Genomic DNA, 15,107 nt, shown 5'->3' on the forward strand with positions numbered 1-15,107 from the left:
TAGTAAAGGTATAGTAAATAGTATAGTATAGGAAAGCCTGTATCTCTATTTCTGACAATAATTTGTCCCTTCAGAAATGCAGTGGGTTTATAACTTACATGACCTACACACTCTCTACTCACACTCCTCTAGGAATCATACAAGTGCCCACATTTTCACCTGTAGCAACTCTGCTAACAAAACAATATTACATCTCTACATCTGTGTGTCAGAATTTCACCCTGACAAGATAGACAGTACAGACACTAGGTCTCAATGTATTTTTTTTTTTTTTTTTACTTTCAAGGTCATTCAGACCAAGAAACAAGAACAGAAACTTCTAGCAAAGTGGACTTCAAAAGCCTCAAGAGAAAACTTTTTGCAGGATCTTTTTTCCTGAACAAGGCTTTTTGCAGCATGATGTCCATGAAGCAAACACAAGTAATGAGCTCAACTGTCAACAACTACAGTGTGATAAATGGAGTTAATCACATCAGTACTTTCTTCTAATCCAGTTAACATCAAATGGCTATATAAGGTCACCACACAACCTGGAAAGGATGGAATATGCCTTAAGCAAAACTTGTTTAAATAGTACATCCCACACCAAAACAGCCCATGAAGACCACGTCTGAACAGCCTTCAGGTACTCAAACAGACACCAAGGTTTCAACATGCCACTCAAGGTCAATATGTAAACACAGTCTTGAAAATATTATTTTTTGTTACCAAACATATGTCTGGTATTAAGTCAGATAAATGTATTGCAAAACTCAAAACCTCAAGAAAAAAAAAAATCATGTGCATCAGTAAGAAGCCTCTCAAAGGGGAGAAAGACAGTTAGGGCTGCAGGAGAAAGGCCCACATAAGAAGTGCGTTCTGGATATGGAGAGAACCATGTATGGTGCTGTGTTTTAGGTAGCCTAACCTCACCAGAGTGTCTCCTGACCCATTCTGTGTTAACTGAATGATGAGACTGAACAGCTTTTTATCAAGCTATAACTGAGGACAACTGTCCTCATCACATCTCTTTGCCAATTAATAGGAGGGGAAAAAAAAAAACTTCCAAAATCTTTTGTCTTGAAGCTCTTTGAAGTGTTCCCTACTGGAATTTTCCACTTTCTGCTATTCAATCTGGATGACAAGGGATTAGAGAGCTCTACTGCAATACCATGACTAGCTGGAAATGGACCTAATTTTGCCAGAGTTAATAGAACCAGTTTCATTTGTACAGATATTGGGCTATAAATTATTGCCTTCATTCATCTTTAGATCGAGTTACCTTATTTTCTTTAAATTAATCTTCCAGTTGTAATTGCAAGTACCTATGATTTTTTTATTTATTTTTTATATATTTCAAACGAAGAGCTTGATCTGCAGTTAGTAAATGGAAAGTGTGTCATGGAGCAGCAATAAGAAATGTGGTGAGGTATCTGACTTGTATTTATCTGTTTGGACTAAAACACTATATTGTTTGTTATACAGTGTTATTAGAAGTATGTATCTTTTTATCTGGCAAACCTACCAGAAAAAAAAAAATGAATTTGTCTTCTTCCATAGAGTATTGTGATTCCAGGGTACCACGGAAGGTTCAATGTGGTGAAGTTGCTCAGTGTCTCTCTGAAGTGCTAAAAAAAAAAAAAAAAAAAAAAGTGGTATCACCTGCAGTAACTTGTTTCATTCTGTTTTCAAGCTATTAAAAATGCTAAAAGGAAGGGGGGATTTTCATTTATTGAGAAATTAAAATGGTGAACTTAAAGAAAAGGAGGGGGAGGGAGGAGGGGAGGGGAGGGGAGGGGAGGGGAGGGGAGGGGAGGGGAGGGGAGGGGAGGGGAGGGGAGGGGAGGGGAGGGGAGGGGAGAGAAAGTAACAGACACAAACAGTTTAGCACTTGAATAAAACAATTCACTTGCATTGCTACACATCCTATCTCAGGATAAAATGACTTACCCCTTGAGACAATTCATTACACCCCACTGACTATGAAGTGAGCTTAGTCTGACTAACATAGACGTAGCCGTCTAATTTAAGGCATGGAAATCTCATCTTGTCTAAGATGATCTGCGTGTTTAAATGCCCATCTGTTTCCTGCACGCACAGACCACATCACAATTCTGGAGGACGGTATACAAAATATTATGCTAGGACTGCTTTAGCAGGAGCCTTTATATAATCACTTTCAACAAAGACATGACACACACTAGATCCTTTGTTGCCAACAGTCTTTCTCATCCATTTCTTAAAGACAATGAGCAGGTTATCTCTTGTAACTCGGGATAAAGTCTTTGGAACATTCACTATATTCCTGTCTCACATGCTATTTTAACCAAAGTATTCTATAGTATTACTATATTTCTTTTAGTATTGCTTGGACTCATCATGTCAGATAAATGCAAATCTACACCAAAGAAGTATTTAACATTGTATTCTAAATAAACGTAGTTTGGGCCAGATTTAACACTAGTCCCTGCACGAGCTACTTATTAAATATGCTTCAAGGTGCACTTTAGGAATCAAATGTACACTGTTGTTTGTTTGTTTGTTTGTTACAGAACGAAGTGCTTAGGCTAGCCCTGAAGTTATTCATACTGTTTTCACCACTGCTTTATATGCTTAGTCAGTGGTGGAATGTAATAGACACTTTGCTTTTTGATTAACCCATTTCCTCATGGCCTATAACAGCAACTCATATGCCTGTTGTTTCATGTTCTGGGCTATTACTCTATGTTTCCCTTTTTGTTCATATGCCCTTTTACTAGCTGAGGGAAACTAACATTTATGTCACTATATTGATCTGGATTATTTTTGGGGGTGGTTTCTTTTCCTTGTTGTTGTTTTGTCTCCTGCAGCAGACAAACATTTATCAGCTCCTCTTAGGCATATAAGCATATTAGGTGAGCTGTCTCCTTCTGAGCTCTCTTCATCATTCCTAGTCCAGGCACTCTGTAGTGTAAATCCATATAACTGTACTGGAAAACCAGTGAACATTTTATAAGGATCTATGCTGAATTTCACCAGATGAAGGCCCTTCTTTCTGAGATTTTATTAGGTATTTGAGTCTTGCAATCTTCCCTCGCAGTTACATTTCCCATAATATTCTGCTATATCCATTTCATCACTCCCCATACACTCAGAAATACAGTAAGAATTGTTCTTTAACCACTTTGCGTTCAAAAAAAAAAAAAAAAAAAGGCATGGTTTGTTCGGACCAAGAATCTTCCTTCCTAAGGCTATGTTTACATGAGTCTTTGCAAGCTACAGATTTACTGCCTTGTTGATGAAAAAATACTTAGACTTGAAGAGATTTTGTACTTAGCTTCAGTGAGTTCCTGCAAAAGTCTATAGCTTTATCTGATGATTCCTTCTAGCTTGCATTCATGTGGAATATGGGGCAAAATACAGAAGATATTTTTTTCTGTCCACCACAGCTACCATTTTTCACAATCTTCCCTATTTCCTAACATACACATCCCCACACACATTTTCTGGCAGACATATTTAGAATTTAAGTTACATAGCTGAAAGTCAACAGGTTCTTTCATTTGTGTAGCTGAAAGGAATCAATGTGTCTATCCAAGATGACCTTCTCCATTATACAGATCACAGAACATGGCTAAGTTTTACATCAGGGTTATAGCTTCCATGCAAATTATGGCATGTTCTTCAGAAAGAGATCTACTTCTGATTTAAAAACCTAAAGCAATAAAGAAATCATTACAGCTTTGTGAGAATTCCATTCTGTGTGATTTTTAACATGTCCTTTTGACCCGTCTGCCTAATGCCCATGCCCATAAAATAATTATGGCTTCCCTTGAGCACAAACAGTACTACAAGCCCAATTAATGAATAACAAAGTATTACAACATGCAATTGAATAATTAGTAGTATATATATCATATATTATATTATATACAATAATATATAATAGTATATAATATATATAATAGTTTCTTTAATAGTAACTTGAGGTTCTCATGTGGAATCTAAGTCACACCAAAGTATTAATATGATCTCAATTCCACAAAAAACTACCAATATTTTCTATTTGCTACATACACATATATGCCTCCTAATTAATTTTCTATACTAATTTATTTGAGTTTTAAAAGCCTGATATTCATTGAGATTCAGAATCTGTCTTCTATTTTGTTTTGACTTGTCTACCTCTAAAAGTTCAGAACACAGATATTTAAAACTACATCAATTACGAGTCTAAGGCAGGATGAGATATTTTCTCACCAAACTTGAAATTCATGCATGACGTGTTAGGAGCAAACTCTTACTGCCTTCATGCTTCAGACTATCGCACAAGGCTGAGATGTATGAGCTGATTTACTGCTTTCTGTATGTACAAGTGCATTCAACACCACTAAGCTTTCTCAATACACAATCTCATAAATTCAACTTTTAAAGGCCATTCAAATGACCAAAGACAAAATAATCTCTGCAGAAATAGGATTCACTTCCACAGATTTCCTATGAGACAACCTTTCTAAAGGCTGTATTTCTTGGCTTACTCATCTGTCAAAAAGCACACTTATTGCATCCATAGCATAATCCACATTATTATTTATGAGGTATTTAGAGGTGTGACCCTCTGCCAGGCTGACATTTAGGACACCAGTTCTTAACTCTGTCACAGACTTTGTGTGAATTTAACTAAGTCCTGCATTCTTTGTGCCTCAGTCCTTCAGCTTTAAAACGGAAATGATTCTCTTCATCCTCTTCTAGCTAGCAATACACACAGTGATAAGGCAGTGTCTCAGAAGCTACAAAGAGAAATTCTTCCACATCCTGAAGAAGAAATAAAGTTTTGAGTCCTCATTAGTCCCTTTCATTATTCTGTCATGATTTTTAACACAAGTATTTCAATGAAATACACTTTGAGTCTACAAGCCAAGTTAATATTTAAAGAGCTCTTCAGTTTAAGAGGCAGCTGAAACTACTGTGTCCCTGAAGGACCTCCTGAAGACAGTGACCACTTAACGCTAACAGAAGCCCTTCTATAAGCCTTTTACAGATCACCAATTTCAACCAGTGTCCCACTCTCAATATCTCCTTGTAGCTATCTGCATCCCAAATCCTATTTCTGACCCAAATAGAAGAAATAAGCAAAGGCTCCAAGTTCAGCCTTAGACATTTGTGGCTGTGTTCACACAACATATACATTTTTAATAGTAAAGTGAATTCAGAAGTTCTCCTCTGCCACTCCTCATAGATCCAGGCTGTTCACCATGTGCCACCATTTGCTGCTAATCACTGAACTCCTTCAATTAATTCAGACAGTAAATAAGCTGCCTAAAGTGAGACAAGATGCCTGCTTCCTCTCCCCAGGGAGTATAAAAACCTTTGTCCAAATAAGTAAAGGGGTTTTTGTTGTTTGCTTGTTGCTGTTATTGTTGGTTCATTTGGTTTTGGTTTTTAGTTTGTTTTATATAAAGCTTTGCAAAATACAGTTCTGATGCCATACGCATATGTATAATATAGGCTGTTACATATAAAACATTCAGTTTTAAGACAGCAGTTTCCTGCTGCGACAATGGGAGTCCTCTGGCTGAGCAGTTTCGAGGCTACAGGAGAATTGAATCAGCTCTGGCAAGTTCAGACTCAGGAAAAAAAAAATAAGAGAGAAAAAAAAGTTTCTCAAGCCTCTTGAAGTCTCTGTTTTAAGTGGATCTACGCCTTAATGAGCATTTTCTTGCAATGTTGTTTGAGCAGTGTTGTTATAGAAACTTTTGTATATTTATTGCTGGTTTTGACATATTTCTAGTTTCCCAGTTACAGGACCATTCACTGCAGCTGCATACTGCAGTGTGTGCAGAAGTAAATTCTCTGTTACTAATATCTTAGAAGAAAACCCCACTTGTCATGATTTTCTAGATTTTCCCACAACTGTTGATGGCCTAAGTGAAAAGAGTGAATCTTTACTGAATACTGAGAATCAGTCTTGTCTTTACGTACTGAAGGCAGACCAGCACGTATTTGCATTATCACAGAAGTCCTGGAGCACAGCTGCCATCTCCTGTTAGCCCAGCAGTCCCTAGGGACACTGGTTGACTGAGGCAGGACATCAGTCACCTCTGAAGTCTCCTGGACAGTTTCCTTAATTCTCCCAACCTCCCAGTTATCATGAGGTCTCTCTTGTTCCTTGGGTAATCAGGGTTTTACTGCCCTGTTTGTTACTTAAGCTTTAAACCTTACCCGTGGAGAAACATTTTTCTCTCACCTACACTCCCCAAAGTCAAAGCTAGCCTGGGTTTGAAGTGGAAAGCACATCTGCAGAATGTCTCCATTTGGTTTTTGGTGGTAACAAAACAGAAAAGAGAGAGATCAGTTAAGAATACTCAGGAATTAATCAAAAGCATAAGATGTCTTCTTCAGAGTTATTCAAAGGCTTAAGGCCATCCCTGAGCAACTTATCTGCAATCATTTAGGTGATTACATTTTTGGCCTGCTTTGGTTTTTATTCATCTATGTACTTAACTGCATGTTACTGATTAAAGGAATCTAACCTATCATATATTATTCCTTGGTGAGCTTATCTTCGTGAGATAGAAACTTTTTCTAGCGATAACAACCACCATAAAAAAATGCTGTAACACCAATGGTTTCATTTTATTCCCTGGGCATGCTGAATACTGGAGAAGTTTGCTGCCACTTCATGCATGCTGGGGAAAAAGGAATGCAAAAATTATTTTGACTGTGACCATGGGAATGAAACCACAAGTCATGTGCTTTCGAACATGTAAAATAAGGACATTCTGAAAAATAATCATACTTATTAACGTTCATACTCTGATAGGTCCAATCAGAATTAGGGTCCTGAAAGGACAAGCATCCTTCAATGCTGTGGCAGAAAAAAATAAAAATTAAAATTAAAAATCCAAGTATATGTGATTCAGGGAGAGTTCTTGAAAACTTTAATAGTTTTTCTGGCTTTTTGAGGGTGGGAATATGCCCTTTGACTGTAACTCGTCCCTCAGACAAAGGCTACCTTCATATATATATGTCCAGCACTACTCTAAGGCAGCTTACAACAGCACAAAGGACGAGTTCTCATTTGCAAATTGCTCAAGACAAATCCAGATGGAGGGGCCTCAGCGTAGCCTTGCAAGAGGCAGCTGTATGCCTTAACAACAGCAAGAGACTTTGGGATTCACATGCTCTTAAGAAGCTGCGGCTAACACTGCTGTTTTACTTTCTTTTTACAAGCACAACAATGTGGATGATGAGGCTGATGAAGAATCATGGTTAATTCTTTCTTTTTCATTAAGTCCTGCCTAACTGAGGCAAGACCAGCTGTTCCAGGAAAAACATGAGCAAACAAGCTGTTCTGAGCGAAGCTTTGAAGGGTACTTCAATCATCCTTTCACAGAAATCCAACCAGTATGGTATTTCACCAACCTCCATTGAGTGAAATAGCTTAAAGGTTTCTTCCTTATCCTGCCTACCATGAACAAATGGCTGTGGAAAACCCAGACATCTGTCCTGGTTGAAGGGGGAAGCCCCAGCATGCCCCATATTTATTATTTCAGTTTCAGAAACAGTACTGTTGTTTATCCCTTCCAGTGCTCCAAGGCAGACCAACGGTCAAACTCTCCTATTTATGTACCCATCAGCTATGTCCTTTCACAACTTTCCAACACTTTATATCTGCATTCAGCTTCACTTAGCACCCTCTCACCCTCCTCAAAAGGATGCTACCACAAGACATTGAGCCAGTAGAACTACCACAGTTATGTTAATTTTTCCTCTTATATGGGAAATATGAAAGCAAAGAGTGTTCTTTACACGTTCAGTTTCTAGAGGGATAATAGTTTATGTAACTGGATACCTCAATAGTTTTTATGGATGTTGACAGAAAGATTCTTCCCTTTACAGTAATATACATAATTGAGCACTTCTGGATTCAGCTACAGAAAAATGGATGGGTGCCGACACCCATTTTTCATGATTTGTCTTCACTCCAAAATATGTCTGTGGCTGATCCTGGCCCTATAGGATTGACTGAACAAATATGATACTGCCCATTACTCGGCAGTTAGGGTACACCAGGACAAATCACATGAAACGACTTGCCATTTCACTACAATTAAAACTTATTGGAACCAGAACCAATGTCGTATTAATGAATCCAAACCTTTACTACTGTGGTATTGGAACAGACAACTTCCAGAAGAGGAAATGGGAAGGCAGCCATCAACCTCAAGAAGACAGGGAAAGAAATAGGTTTTCTGGAGAACCCTAATGAGGACACTGAAACAGTGCTCAATCATATGAAGATCTGCCAATAGACAGTGAGAAGAGGAGGGGAGGGGAGAGGGAGAGGGAGGGGGAGAGGGAGAGGGAGGGGGAGAGGGAGGGGGAGGGGGAGAGGGAGGGGGAAGGGGAGGGGGAGGGGGAGGGCAAGACAAAAGGAGAAGAAATTTGTAGGATCCTTTCCACCAAACATCTTTTATTTTCTTAAGTTAAGGGCAAGTGATGATCTTTTGCACAGGAAAATGATTTTTTCCTTCCCCACAAATGTTTGGTATGAATGAATTCCTGTTTAACAATATGTAATATTAATGCTCTTTTATGGATACTTTGCAAAGGAATAGTGAGAAGCGAATGCTACACACTGCAGATATTAATGGTTTGTGTTACAAATAGCTAAAAATTTAGAAATCTGAAGGGATGATAGCTATAAACAACTGACCTAACTTTCTGAATTCTGTAATGATTTAAAGTGATTCAGAAACCAACTATTGGTCATTTATTAAACCCTACAATATGTATGCATTTTGACATGTATATGTTCACTAACAGAGTTATGCAGTTCCTATAGCTATGCCAACCAAAATTATTCCTCTTAAAATTAGAGGGGGTAGGGAAAAAGAGGTAGAGAATGACTCTACAAACTCCCCACAATGCATGACATTAGCAAACAACCACTTTGAGAAACACTGCCAGAAAAATATTAACTAGCAAATGACGTACCAAAGCAGAAGAAAAGAGACAACAGCTCCATACACTACGTTGGAAAATCATAAGACCTGTGTGTTGGAAGGCTGTAAAGAAGAGAGAAAGGAGGAACAGGAAGGGGCAAAATCCTGAAATGAGGAATTTTCTAATATGAAAACCCCACAACCACCTACAGAAAGCTTCACCTCAACAAACAATTGACAATATGAACAAACAGCCAGTTGTAAGCCCCCCAGCTTAGTACAGGGTGAGAAGCTATGTCTTAGATAACAGGTCCCAGACATGCTAGGATTTAAAGATAATCACCAACAGCTTGAGTTGCACCTGGATGAGAACAGGAAACTAGTGCAGAAACATGAGCACAAGCATTATCCTCTCACAGAAGCTCACTTCACAGACGGGAGCACTCTCTACTAGCTGTAAATTCCTCACAGACTGGCTTTAATTAGAGCCTAACCTTGCCATGAAAGGGATAGATGGCCATTATACACACTGTAGGAGAGATCCCACTCTCCTGCCAGGCTGTAGACAATGAAAGGCACTATTGCTTACTGCTCCTACTCTGGATTGCAAAGGCAGTGACAGACTTTAAAGAAAGCCAAGACTGCAAAATTTCATCATGGTGAGAAGTACGCTTATGACGTGAGAAGGCTGAGAATTCCTACAATCAGCCTGAACTGGACTACACTAATTCCTTTTTGGCAAGTCACCATTGACATTTAAACTCGTTTCCTTATTCATGGTCACAGGATTTTACCATGCAATACAAAGACTACAGTAATGCAAGAGCCACATCTTATGGACACTTAGGTCACTTCTGTACTTAAAATATCCATCAGTATCTTCCTGTTCCCAGTTCTGTTCTGCACCCTAACTGCATCCCACCTACATCAGGGCAGGCTCATCCATGCACTGGTCCCTTCTTCTGTCTCCTGGTTTCAAGGCATGGGAAACCCAGATGCAAAGACCTTAAAGTAGACCCAACACCCCCCAGCAGGTACCCTCTCTGAATGACAGCAATGGCAGGACCAGAAAGTATCCCCAAAGCTTTCTTCAGCCTGACAGTACAGATGCAGCTGGAAGTGCTGTCCTCCATCACCACTACTAGTTTGCAGATAAAAGTTGTTTTGTGTTTATGGTATATGCCAACATTTTGGAACCCACTGGAATGCAATACTAAGAGATTTAAGAATTAAGCAAAAACTAAACACAAAATGAAGCATCTACTCTTCAAATGAGAACATGGCACCCAGTCCTGTGTCCTCCAAGACTTCCATAGGTTCAAAGATTTCCACAGGTTTTCCTGGAAAGTCCACATGAAAAAATAACAGCAAAAAGAGCTGCATGAAAATCTGGAAATGAGAGTCTCTAGAGAAGATGAACAATTGCTCAGTTATAAGGTACATTTGAGCAAATGAAACTCTTGTCTATTTCTCACGCGTACAGATTATATGTAAGCAAAAACAGAGCTCCAGATACCTAACTGAAGTAAAGAGAAAAGCTTGGGTGAATGAACAATAAAACAAGAAGGGAAGGTAGTGAGTCACTGTGGGCCTAATCCAGAACCAACTCACTAACATGGAAATTCCCTCCCAGTGACCATTAGTAGGGCTAGAACTGACCGACAACTTGAGCACCATTTGTTCCTTTTACCAGCCATTCAAATTAGGAAGGTGCACTGAGATACCTGAGCCCTAGACATATGTTTCTCTCTGCTACAGGGATGATAGTCTCCGGCAGAAGGATGAAGCAGACAGCTGTGGGGATAGTTTCTTAAACTTGTACAGCAAGATTAGTCTGTGCTTTTTGCTTTCAAGCTGAAGTTCTCCAGTCTGTTTAGAAGATATTGTCCACTTAAGTTTCTCTTGGACTCTCACCATTTGTTCTTTCTTCCTGTTGTCTTCCAGTAAAAACTAACTTATTTTACATTAAGGATGTACAGACTTGCTCTGTGTGCATGGAAAAGTGTGTTGGAACCCAGCGCCTTCAGAGGAATGCAGGAGGAAAAAGAAAATCTTCGCACTTAGTCTATCATAATGTAAATAACCCAAAGAAAACACACATGTCAAAATCAAATGAAAGCTCAAGAACTCTTCCAAGAAAATGGACAAACAGACAAAAAAAAAAAAAAAAACAGCATACTAAGAGACAGATGCTTTGAGCACTTTGTTGAGATTTTACCACAGTGTTGCCTGACAGTTACCCTGCAAATCAAAATTTATCCAGACAATTTGTGGTTCCTTTCTCTGCCCTGTAATTGCATCCTTGGGATCACAAGATCCGTGGCCACATCAGCAGCAAACATTAGAGAACATGTTGGAAAAAATGAAGGTTTTCTCGCATTATTCTAACTAAGCATTTTTAAACACAACCCTTTCAGAATAGTGACTAGTGACTGCTCTATGATGTGTTTTCCAGGAAGAATGTGTCCTCATCACTCTATAGTCAAAACTATTAAGGAAAAAATAATACAATGGTTTCAATTTAAAATATATCATTTTAAATGCATGCACAGATCATATATATATTAATTTAGAACTGTTGCAAGTTTTCCGAGGCACACCAATAGGCAAAGTAACAAAAGCAGCTTTGCTGTATATCACTGCCATCTAGTGGATTTACCAGTGCGTGTGACTTCACTTGGGTTAAACACAAGAGTAATGCTCTGTTTTATTTAATTTTTACCCGAATACTAGAATATCAGTTCACAGCTCTTGTTGTGTGATATAGATCTTCAAAGTAAAGAAAGAATTTCAGTTTATATGGTAGGATAATCATATCACAATAATGGGAGATTTATTCATTTTGCAAATTGTTTTACCCATAAATTACATATAGGACAATGGCAATAATTTTTGGACAGGATTTTTTTCTGTGATGACAAAAAGCTATATGCATTAGAAAATCAATGACATTATTAAAATATAATTAGCAGTCACACAGTTCATTACTGTCCTACGACATTTGCATTAAATGAGTTTCAATAGCTTGTACAAAAGCAGTCATTTCAGTCACTGCTGTTTCTTTCAGTTGCTTATGATAAGATTTCCATGAGTACTTGATTATGAAAAGCTTCTGACAATGACAGTGATTTAGGAAAAGCATGGACAAAATGTGCCACATTATTATTACGAGTGGGTATGTCTGAGTTGCATGGGAGAGGCTGCATTCATTGTAGGAAGCACTGCTAGCCTGCTTTGAGTACCCAGGCTAACTCGGATGAATCTGTCCCAGAACAGACAACATAAGTCTGAATAAAAGAGGACTTGAGAGAGACTAGTATTACAGTGGCTGCTATACAAAGAAAAGGTAGATCTTGGGAGAAGAGATGGAATCCGAGAAGCAGGCTGATAACATATATGAGTAATAAATGTAATAGCCATAGTTTAATACCACAGCCCAGGCTGTATCTTCATTTCTTTTATGCTCTAGACTTCTGGGAGGTATTACACAGTCCAGTATATGGCTGAAAGTAATTTACAAGCCCATGGCAAGGGCCAAAATCAAGTAAACCTATATCAGACACAGTGCTCCTAACAGGGAACCTCATAAAGGTATATTGGGGGAAAAAAAAAAAAAGTCATTCAGCATATTACAAAGCCCATTCTCTAAGGGGGTCATTGAAGTCAAATAAATTTCATAGGTCTTTCCTATGCAATAATTTAGGTGCAGTTAATATGCCCCAGAATACCAATAACAGCTAGATACAGAGGTCATTTATTAACATTTTATCAATGGGATCTTTATGAGATGCAGGCTCCTTCTTCAAGATCCACCCCATGCCAACAATTCAGAGCATCAGTACTGTGCAGAAACCCACCTCAGTGCAATCACCCATTTCAGACAGCTGACTAAGCAATGCAAAGTTAGCAAATGTCTTTGGGAGATACTCAACCTTCTGCCTCCATCTCAAGCCAAAACTAACTTCAGACTTGCCAGGAGAAGGAAAAAGCTGCCTTCCCCCAACCATGAGAGATTTTCATATGAAGTATGATAGCATCACGTTTCTTCTGAATAGTAACTCAGTTCAGCTTAATGTTCATTTCTTCTTTGCCTGGGGTTCATTTTTTCAGTAAAAATAATGCTGTTTTGTTCTACAAACCCTGGACCCAACAGAGCTTTCTGATACCTCAACTACACTGAATGCAAGAGGAAAAAAAATAGTTTAACAAACCATGTAATTGGTTAATAGACTATACCCCCTATATATAACATGGATTTTACTACTATTTCAACTAGGGTGGCTTTTTAGTGAACTTGAGATAATATTATTTGAGTACACAAGAGAAAAATATTTCCACACAACTGAATATAGAAAAGCCAAACTCACTTGTTGAAAAATCTTCACTCACAGCAGTGAAGCATGAAAGTCTAAAGGCTTCATACCATCTGCTGATGAGTGCTCCATTGTTCTAGGCTTAGAAAGGTCCAGGAGATTTTTTTTTGAGGTCCATCTGTATAACAAAGATACTGAGCATCCATACAGAGGAGTACTGCCATTTCATCCCACCATTTCAGACAGCCAGGTGAGTTAAATAGGTTTCAGAAATCACATAGATCACAATGGAGAACTCTGTTTAAAAAGTCAATGGGATCACTCCAGCTGGACAAAATATTTGAGAAAAATAAAATAAAATTTGGCCTGGACATCTAAACTGCCACTCTTTTACACTGATCATTTAAGACTTCTTGGTTTTCATTTGTAGGTGTTAAAACAGTTTTCTGAGTCTTTAGAAATTCTACTTACAAATGCATTAGTTTTTAGGTAATGCTTTCCATTAAAATGCAGGACTCTGCTTGTAAAAACATCCCCCACCCCCAGCAATTTCTAGTGAGCTGCTACATCTTGTTTCCTCCACACTACAATCATCCTCCACTCCCGCCTACCACACATTAGGAACCAGATACAGATATCAAGTATGGGGTATAATGGGCATTAAATGAAGACCTCCCAGCTGTCTCCTGACAGTTTCATTGCATAATGATGACCTTTGCATGTCTTGTTAAGAACATATACAAAGTGAAACCACACAATTCTGGACTGAAGATTAAAAAAAAAAAATTCTATGATATATTTGGGGGCAGGGTGCACTTATTTGCATGTATGTATAGCCTTATTAGGACTGCTTTGATGCTTCCTAAAGCCATAATATTTTATTTCTTAATAGCCATTCTTGCCTTCCTTCTTGCTGAAAAATGATAGTTCACTTTGAAAGCAGAGATTTATACTGCAGGCTCTTCATTTAAACCTTATGTAAAGAAATAAAATCTTTATGTCCACACATATTTGAGCTCCTACCTTCATGCATTTATAGCGTGTTACATTTCCCAGCTTTCCCATATTTAATGTTTTACAGCCTGTTCTCCAGATTCAGGTAGTAAAAGGCCTGAAGGCCAGAAATCAGAAAGCAGGCAGCAGCTCAGTATTTTAATTAGAAGTGGACCAACACAGAAATCTCCAACCTGTTCAATTGTACAGAGGTAAGTAGCAAAACCTTCCACTAAAATAAGAACAGTCTGATCTACGACTTCTACCAACATACTTTAGTTTACAAATTTTAAAATCCTAAGAATGAATCCTTGTTGGACCAGGTGTTGTCTCATACCAGTATTGAGAAATACCACCACAGGAGGGGGGAGGGGGATGAAGAGAGAGAAAAAGAAAAAAAAAAGGAAAGAAAAAAAAAAAAGAAAAGGAGAAGGAATGGAAGGAGCTATAAGCTAAACAGAAAAAGAATATGGAGAAATAGCTATTCCTGTATTTTAAGTAGGCTTCAGTCCTGTCCCCTCAGACCTGCATCTCACAATCAAGATGTATAAGATTTTCTGTAGATGCAAGAACAGTTGTATTGGGATTTTAGCCTGTATCTGACAAGCACTTGCCATGCATTTGGAGAAAGAAGGAGAAATTCTTCATAGGAAGATATCAAAAATAACTTACTAACTTGTATCACAGTGTAATTTAACCTCTGCTTCACATCCTTCCCCCTTTCACTCTCTGTATGCTCCACCCTTTCCGCCTCTCCCCCTTCCATTCACACTGTATTTCCTGAAAGGTGAAACACAAGATATGAAATATCATCAGTTGGGGACCTCAAGAGAACCATCCTACAGCCCTCTACATTTTGCAATAGACTTTAGACATTTCTCTAATCCAGAAGTGT

At 38.3% G+C, this 15,107-nt stretch overlaps 1 long non-coding RNA gene across 7 annotated transcripts in view; it reads right to left on the reverse strand.

The window, feature by feature from the left end:
• Window positions 1–15,107, reverse strand: part of LOC136790683 (uncharacterized) — a 387,684-nt gene that overhangs the window by 18,867 nt on the left and 353,710 nt on the right. For all 7 annotated transcript variants that reach the window (XR_010831092.1, XR_010831095.1, XR_010831093.1 and 4 more), the window contains one exon: window positions 1,505–1,607. This is a non-coding gene — a long non-coding RNA (uncharacterized lncRNA). The remainder of the gene's footprint in view (window positions 1–1,504; window positions 1,608–15,107) is intronic.

This window comes from Anser cygnoides, chromosome 4, assembly GCF_040182565.1.
Source record: "Anser cygnoides isolate HZ-2024a breed goose chromosome 4, Taihu_goose_T2T_genome, whole genome shotgun sequence".
Classification (NCBI taxonomy): Eukaryota; Metazoa; Chordata; class Aves; order Anseriformes; family Anatidae; genus Anser; species Anser cygnoides.